General features: G+C 39.1%; 2 pseudogenes; one reads left to right on the top strand and one right to left on the bottom strand.

The window, feature by feature from the left end:
* Positions 1-729: 729 nt before the first annotated feature.
* On the top strand, positions 730-10,701 carry LOC138143559 (ras-related protein R-Ras pseudogene; annotated as a pseudogene).
* A 4,669-nt stretch (positions 10,702-15,370) lies between these two features.
* On the bottom strand, positions 15,371-16,370 carry LOC138143502 (putative monooxygenase p33MONOX pseudogene; annotated as a pseudogene).
* Between the last annotated feature and the right edge of the window lie 10,180 nt (positions 16,371-26,550).

Consider the following 26,550-nt stretch of genomic DNA (forward strand, 5'->3'; position numbering starts at 1 on the left):
CAGTCACTAACTGAGATAGAATTTATGCCAATCTTTATCTTGGCCAAACGTAGGCAACAATGAGCTATTTCAGGTGCCATTTCAGCTATCCAATTGTTCATTTTTATTATTATTATGATTATTTCAAAAAGCCATTCTTATTTATTTGAAAGATTTTAGTCCACGCCTAAAAGCCCTGATGGACCTGGAGATCGGTTGTCTCAGAAGCTATTCGAACCCTCTGTGTTTTTCAGTAATCATAGCCATCTAGTGTGATAAAATATAATTGTGGTGCCGAATGAACTATTTTCTTGCTTTTAAGGAACAGATAAAACCATCAGATCAGCTCTGTCAGTCCTGAGGAGTTAGCTTTGTTCAAGGGTTGAAGAGGTTGCTGATAGCTTTGGTAGTTCTATCTTTAAAAAAAATTTGAGATGATACTCAGGGAGTGTGTGTATCAATGTCTGTATCTATATGTGGAAGCACAGGGAAGAGATAGTGGTAGATGTATTGTTGTGTCCAAGGTGTTGCAACTTAATTTGAGTCCAAAAATTGTGTAGTAAGACAAAGGGAAAACCTGTTACTTTATGAAACTGTTGAATTCTTATTCAGATGTTAACATAAGTGAAATGCTACCCCCTCTATGAAGCCTGGGAGTAGGAACTGTGGAGAGAGAGAGAGAGAGAGAGAGAGAGAGAGAGAGAGAGAGAGAGAGAGAGAGAGAGAGAGAGAGAGAGAGAGAATGAGAGCATGCAGGTAACCTTGGTGCTTAATTCATTGCCTTCTATGTAACAGGTGCTTGAATAAAACAGGTGTTTTATTCTGAGTCCTTCTGTCCTCCTTTCTCTCACCTTTCTCCTTATATATTGTATAACCCTTGGGTTTATACCCCTGCAATTTGCTGATCATGTAATATTAAGTATCGTATTTACTTGAATTTAATCCCTCTAGTACAGTCGTCTCCAAAGTGTCTGGTGGTAGCCTGACCTCAAGGGGAGAGGGGTTGCCTGACTCCAAAGGGTATGTGTGACCAACTAATTAAATGATGAGAAGATGGGTCAAGTCCCATCTTCTCTACAATACCCAGTTATGGGGCCTGTCTCCCACACAACCACAAATACAATTCCCAACATTGCTTCCTTCCACTTCTAGCCTCCGCTATGAGAACTCCTCACTTATCCCTTCCTGAGCCAGACGCCAGCTCCACAGAGCAGATATAACTGAACTGCTCCCTGGGCTCCCACTGCAGTGACTGAGCAGGTGCCATTGGGAGAATTCATTCCTTACCCCCAATGTATTTACTTCTTCCTTTCAGGTGAGCCCATGTCTGTGGGTGACATCCCTGGGACAGTGGGTTTGCGCCCGGCAACAGTTACCAGTGAGTAAGAGCCCTGCCATTCCACCTTTTAATCAGTTAATAAGCATTAATCAAGTGTTCATTATATGCTAGGTATTGTGCTCAGTTCTTCAGATACAAAGAAAGGTAGAAACAGACCCTGCCCTCAAGGTGCTCATTTTCTAGTGAGGGAGGACAACATGGAAACAGGTATAAACCGAGTAGATGGAAAGTAGTCTAGCAGTTTGGTGGCACAGTGGATAGAATGCCCAGCCTGGAGTCAGGAAAACTCATCTTTCTGCACTCAAATCCTTTCTCAGACACTAGCTATGTGACTTGGGACAGTCACCTCTATTTGCCTTAGTTCCTCATTTATAAAATGAGCTGGAGAAGGAAATGACAAACCACTCCAGTATCTTTGCCAAGAAAATCCCAAATGGAGTCACAAAGAGTTGAATATGATTGAACAACAACAACGATCTAGGAGAGTGAAGGCATAAGGAGTGGAGGCAAGCGGAAGAGAGAGATTGAAAAAGCCTTCTAAAGAAAAGACATTGGAGTTGAGTCTTGAAGGAAACCAGGGAAGCCAGTAGGCAGAGGGTGAGCAAGGAGAGCATCGGAGTCCTGGGCCAGCTGCTGAAAAGGCATGTAGTTGAACATGGAATATCATAAGCAAGGTATAGTAAGATGGAAGGGATTGCTGGATTGTAAAGTCTGTGGAGAGGAGTAAATTTTAAGATTGAAGATAGGAAAGGAAAGTGTGTGAAGGACTTTAAATGCTAAGCAGAGCAGTTTATATTTGATCCTGGAAGTAGGGAGTTACTAGAATTTAGCAGGAGGATGACATGGGCAGGCCATGCTTTAAGAAAATCACTTTGGGGGTGTCTAGGTGGTGCAGTGAATAGAGCACCAGCCCTGGAGTCAGGATCTGAGTTCAAATCTGGGCTCAGGAACATAACACTAGCCATGTGACCTTGAGCAAGTCACTTAACCCCAATTGCCCTGCATTCCCCCGTCCAAAAAGAAGAAAAAAAGAAAATCTCTTTGGTAGCTGAGATGAGGATGGACTGGAGGGGAGGGAGTCTATTGCACTAATTCAGGAAGAATTTTAGGGAATACCTATAGTTAGTGAGTGTTATGTGGATGAAGATTCAGCAAAAGAAAAGATCAGTTAGACAGTTATGAGGAGAACCTGGAGACAGCAGTGACATGAGAAAGAGACAATGTCAGATGCTTCATAAGGGTTAAGTAAGATGAGGACTGAGGCCATTAGATTTGGTAAATAGATCACTGGTGAATTGGAGAGAGCAGTTTCAGTCAAATGGTGAGGTTGAAAACCAGATTACAAAAAGTTTAGAAGTGAGTGGGAGGAGAAGAGTGGAGGCAGTGAGTATAAAGGGCAGGGAACATAAATCAGAGGCAGGATGGTACCTACTAGGAGAGTTGGTAGTTTGAATGGGGCAGTCATGGATGGCTTGGAATCCTCAGCATAGCTTTTAGCATGTAATCTTTCCCACCTTATTCACTTCACTTCTAGACTTCTCTATTACTCTTGAATGTGCCCACTCCCATTCTTCTATTCAACCAAGTTCACAATCTTTGTGCCATCTCCAACTTTTTAGTCTGTGACTCCATGTAATCAGTCAGTGGACATTTTATACCACCATGAAATCTCTGCCTTTACGTATATAACCATCACCCTAGTTCAGAACCTTATCATTCCTCACCTGAATGGTGGGCCTTCTTTTTTCAAGTTTCTCTCTTCTCTGATCCATTCTCATACAGTTTTCAGAATGATTTTCCTAAAGTGCAGATCTGACCATGTCTCTCCCTTACTTGATAAACTCTAGTGATTCACTGTTCACTATAGGATCAAATATTATTTCATCTTTGGCTCATCTTGTAACTTCTAATTTTTTGTGAAAGCTTTGTACATGTATATTTGTTTTGTATTTTTATTTATATGTGTACTTACTTTGATATTGTATTTGTACATACAAATACAAATTTTATATTTGTATATGTATATTTATCAATATGGTAATATGCAATATAATTTATAAATAGGTAAATTATACAGATTGGGAGTGCATGCTCACAATTTTTTTTACTGATGAAGTATACAACCTAATTGTGTATATGGTAGTTGCTTATTAGATGTTTGTTGATTAAATGAAAGAATGAATGGTTGACCTTACTAAAGTGACTTTACCTCCCTAGGTGTCAATTTCTTCATATAAATGGGTAGGATTAGATCACCCTGAAGGTCCCTTTCAGTACTGAGATTTGATGATTTCATATTATTAAATGATTGATGGTCGTTATGATATACATACAAACCTATATTATATCAATATAAGCCTACTTAACAATAATATGGTGACTTGTGAATGGTGTGGAGGTCCTGCTATATACTTATGGCCCTTGGGATCTCTGTATTCCTGCTATTTCAAGTCAGGCTAGGGAAATATTTTGTAATAAGTAGTGGACAAAAAATAGTTTGAAATCTAGATATTTCATCCAAGTCCAATATGACTCCATCCCAATAGCTCTAAACGATAAAATAATCTCATTTCTCTTCTCCAGGATTCAATATTGTATGAAAGAAAATTGCTTTCTTATTCATGAAATTTCATTCTATTTTCTATCCTTTGACTCTTCTTACTGGGATTTTGCTAAGTTGTTTCAACAAGCTGAGCTCACTGCCTGTCAGTTAGTGAATGCCTAGAAAACATGTTTCACAACCTTGTTATAAATGCATTTAATTTATTTTTCTAGTCACTGTAAAAACTCAGAATGTACTTGGAACTAAGAGAAGGTTGGAATTTTAAAAAAGTAGAGACCCTAGGACTTAATAACTGTGAAAGTCAAAAGTGAGAAAGACACGCTACTAAAAATAGCTATAAAATGAATGCTCAGGGGACTGGATAGCTTAGGTGAGGGGTAGGTATTCTGAGCCTCTGATCATTGACTCTGAGTCTGGTAGGACCTGACAGCTGTTCAATAGCTTATGTGAGATCAGTTTGTTACAGGACTGCTCCTAGTAGGCAATAGAGTGTAGAAAACCTCTTTGAACCTGGAAGTCGGGCAATAATGATAATCCCACCATTTGTATAGCATTTTATAGTTTTCAAAGATCTTTTTCATATATCATCTCATTTGATCCTTACAATAATCTCCGGAAGTAAATAGGGCAGGTATTTTTAGTCTCACTTAATAGTGGTAGGAATGAAAGCTGAGCGATTTTAAGGGACTTGCCCAAGGTTACATAGCTTCTAAGTCCGTGGTTCTTAAACTTTTTTATGTCATGGACCCCTTTGGCAATCTGGTCTTTTATGGGACCCTTCTCAGAATAATGGTTTTAAATAAACTGTATAAGATTACAAAGGAAATCAATTACACGGAAATATAGTTATCAAATTTTATTTTGAAGCTCATAGACTTACTAGGGTTATACCCCAAAGAGATCAAAGAAAGAGGAAAAAGATTTATATGTACAAAAATACGTAGAGTAGCTCTTTTTGTAGTGAGAAAGAATTGGAAACTGAGGGGAAGCTTTTCAATTGAAGAATGGCTGAACAAATTATAGTATATGAATATGACAATATTCTTGTGCCATAAGAAATGATGAAGCTTATAGTTCCAGAAAAACCCTGAGAAACTTGTATGAACTGGTGCAAAGTGAGGTGAGCAGAACCAGGAGAAAAATCTAAACAGCAAGAACAAAATTGTAAAGATAATCCACTTTGAAAGATTTAGGAAATTTGATCAACACAATGATCCACTATAATTCCAATGAGTCCTATCTACCTCCATATTGATGGATTCAGAGGGCAGATTAAAATATATTTTTCTTTCTTTCTTTTTGCCCCTCCTGGAATATGACTAATTCAGGAGTTTCCTTCATACGACTAAATGTGTTTGTAATAGGTTTTGTTTTCCTTGCCCTCTTATTAGGTGGTAGAAGGGGGGGGCAGAGAATTTGAAACTGAAAAAAAAATTTAAAAAGTTTCTGTTCTTAAAAAGTAAAAATTAGTTTAGGGATGGCTAGGTGGCACAGTAAGAGCGCTGACCCCAAAGTCGGGAGAACCTGGGATTGGTTCCAGCCTCAGATACTTAACACCCACACAAAATAACTGGTCATGTAACCTCGGGCAATTTTACTTAACCCCAATTGCTTTTAAAAAAAATTAGTTTAAATTAAATAAAAAAAAAAACTTACAGACCACAAGTGTTAGGGGGCAAGCCTAATTCCAGCATGGTGTTAGTTTAGGTTAGATGTTAGGATGAAATGAGGCACTCTTACATTATTCAGCAGTTGACAAAAGGAAATTTCTTTTGCCCTTATGCATCAAAGACATGTAACAAGGATATAGTGATACTTAGCTACTCTAGATATGCCTCACCCTCATCTACATATGGTCATCAGGGCAGGATACAGTAATTCTTTTGGTCTTCTGACATGTGCCAAATCCATGAGGTATTGAATTCAAAGGGATAGGGCTTTTTATGTGACTAGAGAGCTGTGAGCTGTGTCAAAGGAGGCAGGGGCCAATAAGGTTCCAGGGACAACTTTACTCCTTCTAGGGAAAATGAAATCTTGTTGCAGGGGAGTAATGTGTGAGGAGACTGCAGAGGTAGGAAAGAGAAAGTTTGCTTCCCTGTTTGTGGTCAACTTAGGAAATACATACATATATGCTGTATGCACAATGTTTGTTTAATAAATGTTGATGGACTTGACTAGATCCCATGATCAAGCAACTGCTGCTCTGCTAAACTTGTCCTATAGATATATATGGAAACCTTTCTTCTTTTGAGTTCCATAAATTTAGGACTTTTTCAAAAGCAACAAATTCCCATAAAATCTTTGGCAGTCCTTTGGACTTCACAAGGATCACCCAAAAACAAGAATTATTGTAGACCTCACAAATCAAACACTGTAATCTACTGATGATTTAGTAACCATTTGTAGACTCCAGAAAGCTCAGTGATAAACAGGCAATTCTTAAAACTTGTTTGCTTGCCTTGTTTCAGAAAATAAATGAAAGCTAGAATTCCTAGGGAGACAGACACTTTAAAGGTTATGTCAAAGAAAATAAAGGGAATATGGGAGTTGCCACATGGTGAACAAGATGGGGGCATAACATTTCCTATGATCCATGACCTCTCCAACGTCTACAGGATAGAAATTATGTACCAAAGAGAAAACAACTTCAACTGTTTCCTTGACAAAATCCAAATGGAGGTAAAAAAAAAAACAAAGAAACATGAATTGACACCTACCTTAATTTTATTTAGCACTCCCTTCCCTCCCTTAGCACTGCCCATAATGCTACTAGCATTGAAGCTTCACTAAACAATACAAGGTCCCAGCACACAGGTTTGCAGCAACACCAAACCCCATCCTTTCCTGTGCACCCTCCAGTGACTGCAGAAACCAATCCTGGAGAACCAGTATTGCAACTCTCTGAATTGCAGGTCAGAGAACTAAGGAAGAGAGAGAATAGGATGATACATCAGGACAGAATGTTACATATAGGGTACTTGTTGCATTCTGCTAAGCCTGAGGGAAAGAGCTCAGCATCTATGGAGGCCCAGTTCCTTCACAACAAAAGTCACTTGGGCTAGAGCCCCAGGCTGGTGAATGACAAATTGTCCAGTGTGAGAGGAAGCTTAGAGGTATTAAGATCCAATGTCTAACAATCATCAGAAGGGAAGGAGTCAGAAAATCAGCATTAGAGGAAAGGAAAGTAAGGAAAAGAAAAGGCTGAAATTCCCAAAGATCTCAGGAAGAAGAAAACTCAAAGAGCTTATACACAAACAGATCAGTGCAGAAAATGTTAAAAGTAGAAAGAAATGTGACCTTCAGATCTAATAAATGAATTCAGGGATATGTGAATAAATATTATAAAACAAAGGAAAACAAACCAAAGTTTTATGGGATAGAGGAGAATGCAGGAGAAAATGGAACCACAACATAAGTGGCTTAAAAGAAAAGTGAAGATTGAGAGCAGAATTTATGGCCTGTACAGCAAAAATAATAGTCAGAATAGAAAAAAAAGACTTGAAACTCTAACTGTTTTCCCCAAAGAAAGAAAAAAGATATCAATAGATTGGGAATACAAAGATATAGAAATGAAATGCAATCGAGAAAAAGAGAAGCAAAATAAACAAAAAACTAAAAGAAAATATGCTTACTATCCAAGCAAACATACTGACAACCTAAGGATCTTCCAGAAAAATAAAGGTCAAAAATCCTGAACACCATCATGCAAGAAATAATATAAGAGAAATGCACAGAATTTCTGAATACAGAAAATGAAATACCTATGGCAATAATTCATAGACTGCTGTAATGGTAATGGAAACTGGAAGATCTTTCCTACCCCTTAATAGGCCTAAGGGAATTTGAAGATCTCCCTAACCCCTAATAGGCAAAATGTAATCAGAAGGAGCCTGTGGTGGGAGGAGCTTGCTGAAGGGTGGAGCAGAGCCCTCAGGAACCTGGGAGTCAGAGCAATTAGAGCTGGAGGGAGGAGAGGATGCACGCAAGGAGACAGCTAGGCTTGTGAGTGTTTGTCTTCCCCTTGCTGAGACAGCTAGGCTTGTGAGTGTTTGTTTGTGAGGAGGTTAAAGGATGGTGTGGCTCCCTGTTGTGCTATGGTATATTAACTTCTTTGTTGTTATGATGGATTCATTTTCCTACTGTTGAGATTTGGCTTTCTGGTGTCAGAATAAATGTTTTGCTTCTGTGTTATATATGGAGAGTCTGTTATATTTTGTGATCAAGAACTATGCCAGTATATTCATAGTTGCCTTCTGTGCTGTGAATATTGTGTTGGTGCTACAATTGCCTCCAGGGATAACAAACAAATGAAAAATAAGACTACAAACTTTAAGACATATAATGGTTAAATTTAATAATTCAATTCAGAGACAACCAGTTCTGTAAATGATAGAAAGGAAAGGTCTTCATATACAAAGGAAAGAAAATTTAAACAACTCAAGATTATTCTAAACCCACCAAAAAAAGCAGAAAGGAATGGAATAACATTCCAAAGAACAATGGAAGTTCAGGATGCATCCTAGGATGACCTGCCCTGAAAGTCTGAGCTTAACCATAAATGAAAAAAAAAAAAAAAGGATGGATATTTAATAATAAAGAGGCCTTTGGAACATTCTCAGAAAGAAACCCAGAATTGAAGAGATTATTTGCTTCTCAAACACCCCAGACTACATAAATGTAGGAGGAATGAATGAATGAATGAATGAATGCAGTAAACAAGGACAGAAAGAGCATCAGAGCTATAGCAGAAAGATTAGTGAGAGACTTTTTTCTAAATGCACACAAGGGGAAAGAATTGAAGGTGAAAGTCCAGGGGGAGTAACAGTAAAGGGGTGGGCCTGGTGAATTAAAGAGAGAATCTGGAAACATTTTATGTATAGGCAGATCAATTTTTTTGGGGGGGAGGGCGGCACTACATTATAAATTAGGAGGCTGGAGAAAGGTGGAGAGGACAGCAGGGGCATAAAGAAGAATGTGATATACCTTATTCAAACTGAGGGCCAGCAATGAGGGGAAGGTGACTCCTGTGATCTCAGGAAGTGAAGGGCCTGAAGGTGAGGGGGTGAGAGAAAGGGGTGGGGAAATGTTGGAAAGAGAGGGGGAAAGAGGGAGGATTTGTTTTGGTGGGGGGAAGGGTTTCCACTGATGAAAGCTTCTATGGCTGAAGAAAGATATCCTGTGAAGGGATATGGGGACCTTATATTGGATGTCAGGGGATTTAGTGCTTGAAAAGATCACTCATGCTACCTAGGAAGGGGAGGAGTTGGTGGGAGGACTCAGGGAAGAAATTTTGGGGCAAATGGGGAAAAGAAGGTAACCAGGGGAGAATATATATCACTTGTGGGCTGCATAATTGGGGCTTTATGGTGGTGGGGTCCTACAATGGGACATTGTCCTCTCCGTCATCTGAAGGAATTGGCATTATTCTGGAAGTGGGCACAAATGAAAAGGGGAATCTTCAAGCAAACTCTACAAGGTAGTGGAAAAAATGATTTAAATTCTCCAGATAGAGAATAGAATTGAAGCATTTATTTAGACATCAGAAAACTGAATCCCAAAACCAGTAAGCCGATTCCATCATACCCGTGTTTCCCGATAATAAGACCTATCCCGAAAATAAGCCCTACCCTTACTGTGTAAGATTCCTCTAAAATAAGCCCTCCCCTGAAAATAAGCCCTATTGAGATTGCTAAGCCCTCTGGTGTTTTTCTTTCCAAAAAAAATAATGACTGTCTTATTATTGGGGAAACACGTAGTACCAAAGACATTCAGAAGCCATAATAACACTGAGAGCAGGCGGCCAGCGACATGAGCGGGGTAGCGGTGGCTGCGGCTGGAGCGGGAGCCGGACAAGGGTGTGGGCGGGCTGTCCAGGGGGCGCCCTCTTGGCCCCTACCCTGGCCGGGGAGACGCACAAGCTGGTGGTCGTGGGAGGAGGCGGCGTGGGCAAGAGCGCGCTCACTATCCAGTTCATCCAGTCCTACTTCGTGTCCGACTATGACCCGACCATCGAGGACTCATATACCAAGCTGTGCAGTGTAGACGGGATCCCGGCGCGGCTGGACGTCCTGGACACCGCCGGGCAAGAGGAATTTGGGGCCATGAGGGAGCAATACATGAGAGCCGGCCACGGCTTCCTGCTGTTATATGCTATCAATGACCGGCAGAGCTTTAACGAAGTAGGCAAGCTTCATACTCAGATCCTCTGAGTCAAGGACAGAGATGATTTCCCCATCGTGCTGGTGGGCAACAAAGCTGATCTGGAGACCCAGAGACAGGTACCCCGATCTGAGGCCTCAGCTTTCTGTACTTACCACCACATAGCCTATTTTGAAGCATCGGCCAAACTTCGGCTCAATGTGGATGAAGCCTTTGAACAGCTGGTCAGAGCTGTCCGGAAGTACCAGGAACAAGAGCTGCCCCCCAGTCCTCCCAGTCCCCCCAGGAAGAAGGCTGGGAGCAGTGGTTGCCCCTGCCTCCTCCTTTAACCCTTCTGCCTTGGGGACCAGAGCAGCACCTTGGGAGATGGTTCTGTACCAGTCTTGCTTCCTGGGGCCCTTCCCCACAGGGGGCTGTTACCTCTCCTAGCCATGGCATGGATTGACTATGGGGAAGGAGGAGTGCAGGGGAATCCCTGAAGCACCTCACTCCTGCCCCTCCACGTCCAGTTACACTACACCACCCAGGTCCCTGGGCCGGGGCCACCCAGTGTCTTCCTCACAGCACATACCTTCCTTTTCTTCCTCAAAATCACGATTGTATATACTCTGCCACCCCACGTCTCAATAAACATCACTGCCAATACCAAAAAAAAAAAAAACACTGAGAGCCACAGCATCCTCCAGTCTTTCCACAAACCAATACAAGATCAATATTTACTCACAAACCTCTCTATCTCCTTAATGAGCATCCTCTCCCCCCAGAGTCTGGCTAGCTCTGAACCAGCTTACTGTGGGCTCTGCTTCCCTTTAGCAAATTCCCTCCATCACAGGCTCCATGTGATTCCATTAAGCCTATTAGGAGGTAGGGTTTACTTTCAAAGCAGGGGAAGTCTTCAAACTCCCTCCTAGGTCTATTAAGGGGCATGGAAGATCTTCAAATTCCCATTCCAAGGGAAGAGCCCACAGTGGATATCTCAGAAGTTTTGCATGGAAAATATTGAGAATAGAGGGAGACTAGATAATTTACAGGGGTCATGAAACAGATAATGAAATTCTAGAGTAGACAGAAAGAGAGGATGTATGATAAAGAGAGGGAGAGAAAACCTCTTAAGAAAAGGGTACAAAAATGAAATTTAAAACACTAATTTACAGGACTAGTTGAAGGCATGGAGAAGGGAGAATCTACTTAACTGAGAGGAAAAAATGGAGGAGAATTAAATAACCCAATAAAAGCAGGAAAGAAAAAATAATTAAAATGTAGAAGCCCAAAAGGAAAGGAATAGCAAACAAGAGGGGTGAACATAGGAGTAAGTGGCACAGAGACAGTGGGAATAGGGCTATCTTAAAAAGATTAAGCTAAAACAACTGAAGGAACACAGTACTGGGTTGACAGCAAAAGAAGGAAATATTATAACTCAAAAAACCTGATATTAGAGATAAATGGAGGCAAATATAAAGCTAGCTCATATTTCAAAAAGTAAATAGATTAAATAATTCAGCAAAATGAGAGACAGATTTAATTAAAAAAAACCCAAACCCTAAAATCTATTGCTTATGAAAAACATTAAAAAACCAAAGACATACACAAAATAAAAATGAGAGGATGGAAGAAATTTAATGGACCAAGTGAATGCAAAAAAGGAGAAATTACAAACATGCTAACAAAACAAAAAAAAATAAAAAGATAAACAAGGAAACTACAGTGTTTTGAAAGGAACTACAATAAACCAATATCATAATAAACTTATATGCTCCAAATACCTTAGCATCCAAATTCGCAAAGGAACATTAACTGAATTACAAGAAGATATAGACAATACCACAAGAGTGACAAAAAGTTTTATCCTTTCAATTTTGGACAAGATTAGATTTACAAAAAGTTTTAAAAAAGGGAAAATACAGAACTGAAAAACTTGCTGTAGAAACTAGACCTAAAGACTTATGGCATCTTCTAAATAGAATTGCAAAAGAATATACATATTTTTCAGCACTATATGTAACTTTTACAAAAGTTGACCATGTATGAAGGCACAGAGAAATACTGCAAACAAATGTAAAAAGGCAGAAACAGTTAATATAGCTTTTACAGATTACAATGCAAAAAATAGTTATTGGTTCAAGGAACACAAACAAGAGAAATCTACCCAAATGGAAATGTAACAATGAAGTCCTAAATAATGAGTGGTTCTGAGAATAATAGAAACAATGAATAATTATGTGAAAGAAAATGATAATGATGAAACAATATTCTAGAATTTCTGGTATGCAACTAAATTAATTTATTGCATGAAAATCATATCCCTACAAATACACATGAACAAAATAAAAAAAGAGGATTAGTGAACTAAATATGCATTTAAAAAATTAGAAAGACAACAAATAATCATATCTAAAATAAACACAAAAGAAGGAGTATTAAAAAATTTAGAGGAGAAAGATAAATTGAGAACCAAAAAAAAAACCCTCCAAAAAACCCACAAACCATAAAAAATGATAAAGCTAAAAGTTAGTTCTTTAAAAAGACCAATAAAATTGATAAGCCTTAAGTTGATCTGATTAAAAAGAAGGCAAAAATGGGGCGGCCAGGTAGCATAGCGAGTAAGAGCACCGGACCCAGTGTCGGGATCACCTGGGGATCGAATCCAGGCTCAGATACTTAGCACCATACCCAGAAATAACTGGCCATGTAACCTTGAACAAGTTACTTAGCCCTGATTGCTTTAAAAAAAGGCAAAAATAAAATCATAAAATAGCAAGTGAGCAAGGTGAGATCCTAACAAAACCAGAAGGAAAAAAAACTGGAACATATTATGCGCTGTTATATGCTAACAAAGTTGAGAACACAAAAGAGAAGAATACCTTCAAAATATATAACGTAATCAAATTATCAGAAGAGTCTAACTTCTGCATAAATATTACTTATTTCCCTAGTTGGGGGTTTATAGTTATTGTGCTTAAACTTACAACTTTTCCTCTAAAATTAACTCCCAAATATAGAAGGAAGTGCATGGGTCTAGGGCTATTATATTGTTAGGCTCAAACTAAGCTAATAATTGTAATTGGGTTTGTTTCACAATAAAATAAATTGTTATTTCTTTTATACATTCCCAATATGCTTGATAATAAGATGCCTTTCCTTTAAGTAATGTTCCTTAATTTTTCTCCCTTTCCTCCTTTCCCAAACCTTCACTTCCTTCAGAACACTTCATCACAATGTCCTACGTTTTTTAAAGTTAATTTTTATGGCTACCTTAATTTTTAAAATTACAGTAATTTATGAATGTTTCCCATATTATTAGTTATTTGGAGCAATATTTCATATTACTGTTTATACTTCGTAATGATTTTTCAGAAGCTATTCATATCCTTTGATTTTTTTTATCTATTGAAAAACCAATAGGCTTTTTGAGAGAATGCAATTAGTCCCATTTTTTCAACGTGTACAGAGACTAATGAGAAGTACTGAGTTTGGTATTAGCCTATGGCTGGGAAAATCTTTACCATTCACTGGCTAAATGAGATGTCTGGTTAGATGAAAGCCATACAGAATCTGGGTAAAATGTCAATAAAGAAGCCGTGACATAGGTTTGATTTCCCCAGGGTCAAAGATCATTCCTGGTCCTGTGAAATGCTTAGAAGTAAGAATTCTTATCACTGGATACATAACCAGACTTGATCCAATTCACAATCATTTATTAAATACTTGCTATTCTTAGGGCCCTGTACTAGATACTGGAAGATGAGGCATGTACCCAAATATCCATAGTACAAAGCAGAATATAAAATGAAAAGGAGGAGACCAAAGTTCTGTGAGAATTTTGAAGACTTATAGGCTGCTTTCATTTGAAAGGATCAGACTAGGCTTCAAGGGAGGAAAGAAGGAATTCCTGTATGCAGATTTGGGGGTAGGGAGTCCATTCTATCCATGTGAGATAATATAATAACATGGAGATAGAAAGAGCAGGTAAGAACAGGAGATGGACAATGGTTCAAGTAGTTAGGATTATATGAAATGAGGCTTTGAGGTGGGAGGCAGCTAGGTGGCACAGTGGATAGAGTACTGGTTTAGGAGTCAGGAAGAAATGAGTTCAAATCTGATCTCAGATGCTTACTTAACTAGCTGTGTGAGCCTGAACAAGCCACTTAGCCCTGTTTGCTTCAATTTCCTTATCTATAAAATGAGTTAGAGAAGGAAATGGCAAACTACTTTAGTATCTTTGCTAAGAAAATCCCAAATGGGATCATGAAGACTCAGACACAAAGGAATGACTAAACAACAACAACAATAAGGCCTTTGAGCAGGGGAATGACACGGAGAGATCTATGCTATGGGCATTTGGATACATGCCTCATCTTCTAGTGTCTAATACAGGACCCTATACAAAGGGTCCTGTAGGTATTAGCTAAATCACCCTATCTTGTCAGTCAGGAGACTCAGAATCACTGCTTGGGAAGATTATAGAGATTGCATTGTGAAGGATGAACAGAAGAAAGGCTATGCTAGTTAGGAAGCTATGATGATGGAGGAAGCCACAGGATTACAGTGTCTAAATTGCAAGGGACTTTAGAGATCATGTCAACTTAAACCCTTCATTTAACAGATTGGGAAACTGAAGGTGTACAAGGTAGTAAGGGTGGTAGGGGAGTAAAGAGCAGAACTAGGGCTCAGACTGATGATTTCTGCCTTCTGATAGACTTTCCATTTCACCACGTCAAAGTAAGGAAAATCTGAACCCTGCGTTTGTTACCTCCCCACTAGAATGCAAGTTCCTTGAGGACTGTTTTCATTTTTTCTTTGTTGCCTCAGAGTGTGGTCCAAGTAAGTGTTTAATAAAGGGCTTTCAATTGATCCATTATGAGAGTTAAAAGTGGGCCTTGACTCTCTGCTAAGGGACCTGCTTATTTAATCACTCTTTGTTAGGGTAATTTTATGCACGATTATTTATTTATTTATTTTGATAAAATATGCAGAACAAAGTCTACTAGATTTTAATTTCCCTTGTCCCCTTCAATCTAGTTCTATAGATCAGTAATTGACTGTACTTTGTACTTTGTACAGTCAGCTGTACTTTAAGAAGTCATTCAGACCAATTTTGGGGCATCACAGAATAGGATTCCTGCATTAGAAAAATTCAAGCTTTGCACAAATATTTAAAGAAACAATCACTACCTCCACAGGAATATCATCCTCAGCAGAATTGTAAATGGATGACATCTTTCCTATGTCAAGTGCAAGGTGGATGGGAAGAAAGAAAAGTCTAAGATGCTCTGTCTACATCAAAATGGGTTCACCAGGGAACACAACTTTGCTCATATGAAAAGGAAGCTTTAGAAGCCTGTATGAGTCAACACATTCATGTCTCTTGGTTTGATGTTATGGGTTCATGGAGGTTGTTTTTTTCCTTCTATCACTGGAAGGTCCATCTTAGGTGGCTTGAAGGCTGCTGGGTCTTCTGCAATTCTAGTAGCCTGAACCCGAATGAGGTCCATTGGTGCTGGCTTCTGAGTACCTCTATAAGACTGGACACTAAAATCTGAGTTGAATTTCTGAAGGGTTCTTGGTCCAAAAAGGCTCCATTTTTCAGATGAGGGTTTGTCTCTATATGAGGGTTTGTCTCTATCTCCATTTCCAGAGTCCATGCTGCTGACATCTAGGCCAGGTAAGGAAGTAGAAGATCCATGAGTAAACCAGCCTCTGGGTTTTTGCTTGGGAGAAGAATAGGGTGTGCTACTCAGAGAAGATTGGGTTAAAGCAATCAGTCTATCTTCTTTTGTCATTTTTCCTTGAGTAGCCTTGGCCTTCGCCACTGGGGCTTTCTTCATTTGGTCACGGGAAGCTGAGGGAATTACAGAGAAACTATCTTCTCCTTCCTCAACCTTGGAAAGCTGTTGGTACTTCCGATCTGGGATGACCGAGAACCTCACTGCACATGTCAGATGAAGGCCGACTCATCGGTGTGGGATCCTCCAGGACATCATCATAACTGAATGCCCATTGATGCATTCCAATTGGCAAAGACATCTTGCCTAGAAGCCCACCTGTACTGTGCTCAATAGCAGGCACATCTGGCTCTCTGGATGATACCATGAAAGACTGTGATCCAGGTATTTCTCTAGATAGATATACAGAACTCTGATTCCCAAGGTGAATGTCAATGGAAGTTATGCAGATAAGACAAAGATGTCAAAAGGGAATATTCTGCAGCTAGTGATGAACTAGCAAAAAGTCCCAAGTAGCTCTCATGTAGAGGCTTAGCTGGGTTTCTGTGAGGGGGGGAGGGATGGGGGAAAGAGGGGAAAAGAGACCATCCGCAGGCCGAGGCTCTGCCACAGACAGGAAACTGAGACTAACAGGGCTCCAGGTCCCTGTCACTCCCTAAGCACTGAAGCACAGGGAGAACCGAGGCCATGACAGCAAGTAGCACCAAGAACCAAACAGACCTCAGTGGGGAGAAATAGAGTGCAGTCATGATTATTTATCTTTAAGAACTTTTTTGTTGTGTTCCCAGAAATCTTGTCAGAACAAAAATCTAGTCTCTCTCTCTTTCTTGAAAAATCTGTCTACTTTATGTTACAAGGCATTTAAATTTAAGGACTTACCAGAGACATATTTTTATTTTATAAAATTTAATTTAATTTTTTAAATGAACAAAAATCTATTTTTTTTCGCCCTCCCACCTTACCCCTCACCATTGGAAAAAAAAGAAAATAAGATGCCTATAAGAAATATGTATTTTCAAGAAAATCAACTTCCAGCATTGGACATATCTAACAAATAGTTGTCTCATTGTGTACTACAAGTTCATCATTTCTCTGTCAGGAGGTGGGTAGCATACTTCTTAATGAATATGTCGTGTATTTGCTCTTTACCCCACCCCTTAGATTATAAATTCCTGGGGACAGAAACTGAGTCCTCTGTGACTTTGTATCCCCAGCACCCAACAAATAATCTTCTATGTAGTGGGTATTCATTATTCCTTTCATATTTGTTTTAGTAAATTCAATTGAATTATCATTTTCAAAGCTTTGGTCTTTATATAAAATGAAAAACATTAGTCTTTGTCAGTTAAAGTTTTTATAGTTAAGTACACATGTAGCTAATATTGTTCTTATAAATCTGTGACTCCTTTTCAGTTATGACAGATTTTAAGTTAAAATCTAATCAGATGCAGCTCTAGTATTAATTAACTGATTACTTGTCAAGAGATGTAGTGATTAAGCGCCACTTTCATTTACACAGTTCTTTTATCCTTAAATGTCCTGTATAATATATATGAAAATAGTTCCCGAAGTTTTGCTGTATGGGTGTGCTTGGGGAAGGGTTTATTTTATATTTGTCCTATGTAAATTTATATCTACTACTTCATGATGAGACTGAGGAGGACCTGGGTTCAAGTCTTGCTACAGACACGCCAATCAATCAACATTTATTAAGTGCTTACTATATGCCTACCAGTGTTCTAAGTGCTGGGGACACAAACAAGAGGCAAAAGACAGTCTCTTAATGAGCTTACAATCTAATGGGTCATACTGATAATATGATCCTGTACAAATCACCTAAACTCTTAGGGCTCTAGTCAACTCTGTAAGACAATAAACTGCAGAGAAGCCAACCTACATTGGTGGAATAAGTTTCTTCATTTTTTATTCTGGGATGGACCCTGGGCTCTACTAAGTGCATTTTACCTTATCTTGCCCAAACTGATGTCTCCACATCCCACTGGGCATTTCCAAACCACATCCCTGTGCATGTACCTCCCTCTACTGCCCATATGCTGTCTTCTCCCATTAGAATGTAAGCTCTTTGAGAGCAGTATCTTCCTTGCTTATACTTGTATATTCACAGCTTAGCTGTATTATGGGCACATAGTGCTAAACAAAAAAACAGATAAATTCATTTATCTGTGAGTTCTCTATACCAATAAAATCATTGATCCTGTATCAATTTGTTCTCTATCTGTACGTTTAAATATGTACATGTTATCTCCTCTGAGAGACTGTATAAGCTCTGTGAAGTCAGGGACTGTTTCACTTTTGTCTTGTAACTCAAGTACCTATAACAGGTGGGTGGCACATTTGATAGAGTGTGGGATCTAGGGACTGGAAGTTTGAACCTGAGTTAAAATTTGGCCTCAAAAACTTATAAGCCATGTGATTCTTGAGTGAGTCACTCAATCGCCTGTCTTGGCTTCTTTAAGTGTTAAATGGACATTACAATAGCACTTACCAGCTTTATTCTTCCCTTCTGGCATTACTTAGTCCAGTTACATTGGCCTTTGTACCATTCCTCCCATGTCCCACTTTACCTTCTATCTCCATGGTTTCACATAGATTGTCTCCTGTGCCTAAGAATTAACTTTCTTTTCACTTCTGCCTCTAGCAATCCCTGGGTTCCTTTACAGATCAGCTCAGATGTTACCACCTACCTGAGACCTTTCCTGGTCCCCACCAAGCTGCCCAGTGTCTATCTGCCAACTCCCTTTATTTGTTTTTGTAGCCTCAGGACTGAGTACAGTGCCTGGCATATGGCAAAAGATGATATAATAGCTAATATTTATATAGGCTTTACTATGTGCCAGGCACTGTGCTAAGTGCTTTGCAATTATTATTCAATTTGATACTTAAAATGACCCAGGGAGGTAGATGCTATTATGATCTTCATTTTACAAGTGGGGAAACTGAGGTAAACAGAGGTTATATGACTTGCCCAGGGTCACTTAGCTAGGAAACTTCTGAGATTGTATTTGAACTTGGATTTTCTTCACTCCAGATCTAGCACTCTATCCTAGCTTTTAATAAATGCTTGTTGATTATTTGATTGAAACATACAAAATTTTGTCTATATAGTGACTGTAACTATTACTTCTCACTCACCTCACATGACCAATTAATTGTCAAATCTTGCCATTTCCTTCTCTCATATCTCTTGGATATGTTGCCTTCTTTTCACTCACAGAGCCACCATTTTAGCTCAGGATGTCACCTCTCTCCTGTATAATTACAATAGCTTCCTAATTGGTGGCTCTCCTCTCCAATCCATCTTCCACACAGCTGTCAATCAATAGATTTCAAGAATAGGTCTGACATATTACTCCCTGGTTCAATAAATTCTGGGGGACCCTTATTACTTTTAAGAGCAAATACAAACTCCTCTGCTTGGCATTTAAACCCCTTTAACATCCTGCCTCCAACCTACTTTTCAAGTCTTATTTTACATTACATTACTTCTTTTTATGCACACTAAAACCAATCTGGCCTATAGACACAACATTCTCTCTTATCTCTGCATCTTTGCAACATGCCATCCACTGTGCCTGGATTACACTATTTCTTTCCTCCACCTTTTAAAATTCCTTGTTTCCTTCAAAGCTCAGTTTAGGAGCGAATGAGTTTCCTATCAGTAGATATCTTTAAGCAAAGACTGGATGATCACTTGTTAGGGATATTGAAGAGAGGGTTCCTGCTCAGATATGTGTTGGATTAGATGGTCTCTGAGATCTCTTCCAAAGAAAATCCTGAGGCTTCACTATACTTTTCCTGATTTGGTAGGAGTTCTTCATATAATTCATGTCTTCCCTTAAGTCAGTACTACAAAGATATATGATTTCATTGGCATAAGTACTCCCTCACCCAGGGAAGATCACAACTCTCTATGTTGTTGTAGGAAGGGAAGAAACAAGCATGTATTAAACCAGGTGCTTTACAAACATTGTCTCATTTGATCTTTATAATAATCCTGGAAAGTAGGTACTATTACCACCCATATTTTACAGTTAAGGAAATTGAGGGAGAAGAAGGTTAAGGGATTTACCTAAAGTCAGGTGGCTAGTAAGGCTATATTTGAAGTATGGTCTTTGTGATTCTAGTCTCAATACTCTAGGTATAACCTAGGTGCTGCCTCTGTGGACACTTTTCACAAGATCATAAAAGTTTATCACTCTTCATCCACTCTGGTAAGGAATCTTATGGAATCATCCTAGGCTTATCTTCAAAGCACTAGAGATATCATATATCACTAGACTTGTCCCCCACCTCACAAGTCGTTCTAGGTTATCTTTCTAGGTTAAGGTTGATCCCTTAAAAGAGCCTTCCAGAATTTTAACTCACCTCTGCTTCACAGAGGCATCAGAGGGGACTAATGTGGGTATAGTTAAAGACTAGGAAATTTCCCTTCCTCTTTTGGATAGTTCTAATTGAATAAGTGAATTAATAAGTAAAAAAATCCCATTTATTAAGTATTTACCAAATGCCAGGAACTGTTTTAAGCACTGGAGATAGAAATATAAAAAGAAAGGTAGTTCCTATCCTCAAGGAACTTGTATTTTAATGAGAGGACTTCATATAAGGGAAAGGTTGCTAGGGAAGAGTATTTTGGACTGAGAAGTTACAAGGATACTACTAGAGCACTGGGGCATGATTGACATGTTCTTTCCAAGGATGATAGTGTTGATTTGATTGCTGTTCCCATAGATGGAGAAGGCAAGAGATGGAGAATACGCTCAGAGGCAGGTGGCATGGAACAAAGATGCATTCTCTTATGTTCATCTGAAATATCTCCTCCCATCTGTGCTTGAACTAATAAATCCTTCTAGGTTCAAAATTCTTCATGAACCCTCCTGATTTCAACTATTCTCAGAATAAAACAAAAGTTAGCACTTATTACATACAGCCTCAATCAATATACCTCTGACAGCCTCTTTCAGGGTCATCAAGAGGAAAGTTTTTTGCAAGCCTTAAGGTCTTTGTAAACGTGAGTTATTATCTTTGACTGAAACCAGATAATAACAATTGTAAATGACAACGAAACTAATTCAGATCTCCTGTTGTCTATTCTCAGTGATAGTCATGGTTTCTGACATTTTTAGAGTGTTTAGATTAGAGTTAGTAGTGACAGTAAATTAATTAAGAATCTGAAAGGAACATATTGACTAATGATGTTGAAAAATTATTAAATAGTGGGAGAAAGAACAGTAACATTGGACTAATAGAGATACCAGTTGTGATGAGTAGCTTTTTTCTTTCATAGGCTGCCTCATTTTTTTCCCATCTAATGGGATGGGAATAAGGAGGCCTGACGCTGAGGTCCCTAGTATTTATATGATGAAAAGTTGAAGAGTATAAGACTTCATCTCACCGCTTATCCATGGGCAGGGGTTGTGGTGAAGGAATTTTTGGGCATAGACACTATAACATGAGACTTAAAGAAAAAGTAGTTTCAGTAAGAGAACATATCATAGAATTTCAGAATTAGGATGGACCTTAGAGGATATCCAGTCTGATCTCTACCTGACACATGAAGCTAGTCCAGTGACCAGAATGTACTTCCTCACATTGGTCTCTTAGATTCCTGACTTCCATCAAAGCCTCCTCCAGGGCCATCTCCAGTCGTCCTGACCTATATCTTGCTACTTGACCCAGATGGCTCTGGAGGAGAAAGTGAGGCTGGTGACTGCACAGCTCTGTCTCATTTAAGTCCAAGTCACTTGCAAGTCATGACATTACTTTCTGGATGTCATCGCCTCCTTGATGTCATGGTCCTCTTCCAGAACAAAATACAAGCAACAACAATCCATTAAAGCCTAGCTCAAGTGTCATTTTCTACAGGAAACTTAGGAGCTAATGGCCTTCCCTTATAAATTACTTTGCATATAATTCGCATTTAATTTTCTACAAACATGGTATTACTTCCTCGTGGAATGTAAGGTCTTTGAGGTCATGGACTATTTAATTTTTGTCTTTGTATCTCTAGAACCTGTTATAGTGCATGATAACAGTGGGTAATTAATAAACGCTTATTGAATTAAATTGAATTGAACCCAGTAGAATTAAAAAAAATATAAGGGCCTTAAGGATAAGGGACTATATTTGTTTTTGCCTTTTTATCCCCAGCATCTGTTAGAGTGCCTGATAAGTGATTAATAAATCTTTGTTGAATTTAATTGAGCCCAGTAAAATGCAGAATATAACTTTCCTGAGATTTGGGTCTATTTGTTTTTTGTAATTCCAAACATCTGCCAGTGCAATGGTCAATGACTATTTATTGGATTTAATTGAATAGAAAGCCCACTTTGGTGTATCTGACAAGTGGTCCAAGCCTATGTTTGAATACTTCTGATGAGGCACTCAATTCCTACTGAGGTGTTGTTCAGTCATTTCAACTCTTCATGACCCCTTTTGGGGTTTTCTTGGCAGAGGTTCTGGAATGGTTTGCCATTTCTTTTTCCAGCTAATTTTTACATTTGAGAGACTGAGGCAAATAGCGTTAAGTGACTTGCTCCGGGTCATACAGCTAGTAAGTGTCTGAGCCAGGATTTGAAGTCAGTCTTTCTGGCTCCAGGCCTGGTGCTCTATCCACTGTACCATCATGCTGCCCAGCTACCTACTGAGTTAGTTCATTTCATTTTTTGATAGCTCTATTGGTAAACTGATTCCCATGATGGGTAGTAATCTGCCTTTAAATGATTTCTTGCATTCTTCCTAGTTTGACCAATGTGGTCAAGCAGAGAGGTCTGATCCCTATTCCACCTCAAAACCATCCAAATACTTGAAGATGTCAAGTTCTTTGAGGGTTGGGATTTAATTGATGCAGAAAAAGTGCTATGAGCATTGAATGTGACAAGTATGAAGGCAACAGAAATAATTTATTACCATTAGGCTCCCTACTTAGCAACTAATGATTCTTCCAGAAGTCCTGACAATTTCTCATGTTTCTTGAACACTATGAAAACTGATGATAGCACAATTAGAAAAAAAAAAACATCAGGAACAAGTCCATAGCCTCCTAGATTATAGAACCAGAAGGAATATTGGAGATCATGTAGTTTAATACCCTTAGGGAAGAAAAGAGAGAGAATAAGCATTTATTAAGTACCTACTACATTCCAGGCACTGTGCTAAGCATTTTACAAAAATATCATTTGATCCTCACAACAGTGCTAGAAGGGAGTTGCTACTTTTATCCGCATTTGACAGTTGAGGAAACTGAGGCAGACAAAGATTGTATGACGTGCCCAGGGTTACACAGTGAGTGTCTGAGGGCTGGATTTGAGCTCACTTCTTCCTGATTGCAGTTCCAGCACTCTATGCATTGAGCCACCTAGCTGCCTACCTGGAGAGTTTATTGATATACCCAAGGTCATAACAAATAACAAATAGTTGGGTTTGGAACTCAGGTCTCTTAATTCCAAATCCAGCACATTTCCCTCAGTCATAAACACAAATAATGAAGCAAGATAAACTTAGATTAACTCTAACTTTGACATAATGGAAAACTCTTCAGAGAATTATAGCAACTAAACTGGAATGAAAATTGAGCAAGTTAAAATTGAAGCCACACACACACACACACATACACACACACTCACTCATTGTTTCTTCTATGTGCTTCAGTTTCAGTGAAGTGCACATGTATCTAACATAAAGGATTTTGCCCTTGGGATCTTGTTATTTTTGAAGCATCTATAGTGCTAATTCTTTCCCTCAATTACAGACAGTGTCCTGAATATGGATAATATTTCTTTATTAAATTGCTGTAAATGAGTAATGACCACAGGAAAGAAGGGCTGTTATCTAGAAAAGGTTTTAAGGTTATATTTGAAAAAAATATGAATAATAAATAAATAGATAAAAGACACATAAAGACAATATTAATAGAAAGGGAAGACACCTTGAATTTCTTTTTGTTCAGGAGTCCCGTAAACCAATTCCCTGGAGTAAAGAAGATACATCGGGAAATTCAATTTTGTCTGAAGAGGATTTCAGGATAAAACATAGCTCTGTTTTCAGGAGGTAAGGCTGGTAATGTCTGCCTCTTACAAAAATAGAAGCTCATTATTAGCATGCGACTTTTTGAGCAAGAAAGTCTAGGTTAGAATCCTGACTTTTCTACGTACTTTCTGTATATGACTTTGGCCTGGTCACTTCATTTCTCTGGGCCTCAAAATGAAAGGGTTGGATTTGATGTTCTCTGAGGTTCTCATCCAGCTCTAAGATTTATGAAATCTACGGATAGTTAAACTGAATGTTTCTGACTATTTTCAATAGACAAAAAGGTAACATCATTAAAATGTAACCAAAGTCATACTTGTAAGTAGAGATTCATTTCCACCTTTTCTATCTGCTCTGTATGTAACAGGAGTGGAGGCAGTAAGGGATTTTTGGACCTGTTGAACCTCAGGGATCAATTACAATTGACTCAAAGAGACTGAGGAAAGAAGCATGGAGTCTCTCACATATTCATACAACGGATGTGGGAAAAAGACTTTGGATGACAGGTTGTGTGTGTGTGTGTGTGTGTGTGTGTGTGTGTGTGGTTTGTCCTTTATTCTTATTCCTTTAGTCATGACATCAGGAAGATGATGCCATGACTTGCAAGTGAATTGGATTATAGTGAGGCAGGGCTGTGCAAAGTCACCAGCTTCACTTTCTCCTCCTGAGCCATCTGGGTACAATAGCCAGATATAGATCAGGGCGACTGAAGAATTAACACATAATAAAGAAATGTAATAAGAAATGCTTACATTTAATAAATGTCCATTCATTCATTCCTTGATTCTTGGATTCTCTAAAGTGGAAGAAAGATGGGCAAGGTAGAGAACTGCATGCAATCAGGAGTAACCTGGGCCAATCCTTAACCTAGCATCATCAGTCATGGTGACTATATGGGTATAAAAAGATGGAATTTACAAGAAGAGGAGGGTTGTTTGAAGTCTTCAGAAAAGGGGAGATCTTTCCTGATGCTTAAGATATCTGAGTATCAGCCTGTTTTGTTTTTGTTGTTGATTTAAATTTTAAAAAATGGCCAAATCTGTGATATCATCATCAAACAATAATAACAATAAACATTTATTAAGCCCTAACTGTGTGCCAGGTAGGGCAGGGAGAGAAAGAAGAGAGTCATGGAAAGCTTCATGAAGCAGGTACCAGCTGAGTTGGCTGTACTGGTCTTCTATTTGTTGCTGTTTTTCAGTCATATATGACTCTGTGGCCCCATTTGGGCTTTTTTTTGGTAGAGATAATGTTTGGTAGAGAGTGATTTGCCATTTCCTTCTCCAGCTCATTTTACAGGTGAAGAAACTGAGGCAAACAGTGTTAAGTGACTTTCCCAGGGTCATACAGCTATTAAGTATCTGAGGCTGCATTAGAATTTAGGACTTCCTGACTCCAGGACTGGCACTCTATACACTGTGCCACCTAACTGCCCCTGTAAATACTCTATAAGAAGAAGGAAAGCTCCTTGAGGTCAGGGGCTGTCTCAATTTTGTATTCATATCCCTAGCAGCTATCACAGAGTCTAGGCCTTTAATAAATGCTTATTGACTCATTGATATCTGCTGTCTCACAAGCCTGGGTAGGAGGGGTGAGGATGCTTTTGGAAATAAGAACCATATGCTGTTGTTGCCATAGGAGAACATGGCTGGGGGCAAAATGTGCCATAAAGAGGTTCCCAAAATGAATCTACCCTGTTATTTCTAGGACTGGGGCTGATATAAGCTAGATTTTTGGGATAAGGGATGGAGATCAAAGGATCATAGGCTGAAAACTAGAAGGGACCTTACACACCATTTGGTCCAATCCCCTGATTTTTTAGGCAGGTAAATTGGAGACTTTCTGAGTTGAGTGATCTGTCCAAGTTTCCATGGGTTCACACAGCAGCAAAGCTATGACTTGAACCCTGCACCCCTTGCCCCCAATCCAATGTTCTTTTCTCTGCACTATGCTGCCAGGTAGGACCTTCATGGATATCAGTGGCAAGAGTAGAAATCCTATCTACTTCTAGAATAAGACATCAGGATATTAGAGGGAGATTGGGAAACTTTTCAAAGCCTGGTAACTGAAAACATGGAAGACAGCAAGTCACCACCATTAAAAAATTAAGTATAATTGGTTATTCAGACTTTTCCTGTGTGCAAGGAAATGTTCTTGGACCTGGTGGCATGGATTTGTAGTATTCATAGTTATGGACAGGTTTTCTCCTGGCCATTATACTCCTCTGACACTATCCTGAGCTAGGCAAGACTTAGAAAAGTTAACTACTTTAGCAGCCATATCCAATGACCTTTCCTAATTTCTCATTCTACTAGACCTTTCTGCAGTTTTTGATACTTCCTATTTTTTGGGTACCCTCTCCTCTCTTGGCTTACATTTGGATTTCTTCCTAAAAGCATAGACTATCACAAGCTCTTCAGACTCCCCATCAGTATTTTTTTTTAAGTAATTGGGGTTAAGTAACTTGCTCAAGGTTACATGGCCAGTTATTTCTGGGTGTGGTGTAAGTATCCGAGTATCTAAGTATCTGAGCCCGGATTTGATCCCAGGTCATCTTGACTCTGGGGCTGGTGCTCTTACTTGCTGAGCCACCTGGCTGCCCCTAAGCAATTGGGGTTAAGTAACTTGCTCAAGATTACACGGCCAGGTGTTTCTGGGTGGGTGCTAAGTGTCTGAGCTCAGATTCTATCCCAGGTCATCCTGACTCTGGGGCTGGTACTCTTACTCACTGTGCTACCTGG

This window comes from Petaurus breviceps, unplaced genomic scaffold, assembly GCF_028583685.1.
Source record: "Petaurus breviceps papuanus isolate PSGF00001 unplaced genomic scaffold, PetGlider_PUasm1.0 90644, whole genome shotgun sequence".
Lineage (NCBI taxonomy): Eukaryota > Metazoa > Chordata > Mammalia > Diprotodontia > Petauridae > Petaurus > Petaurus breviceps.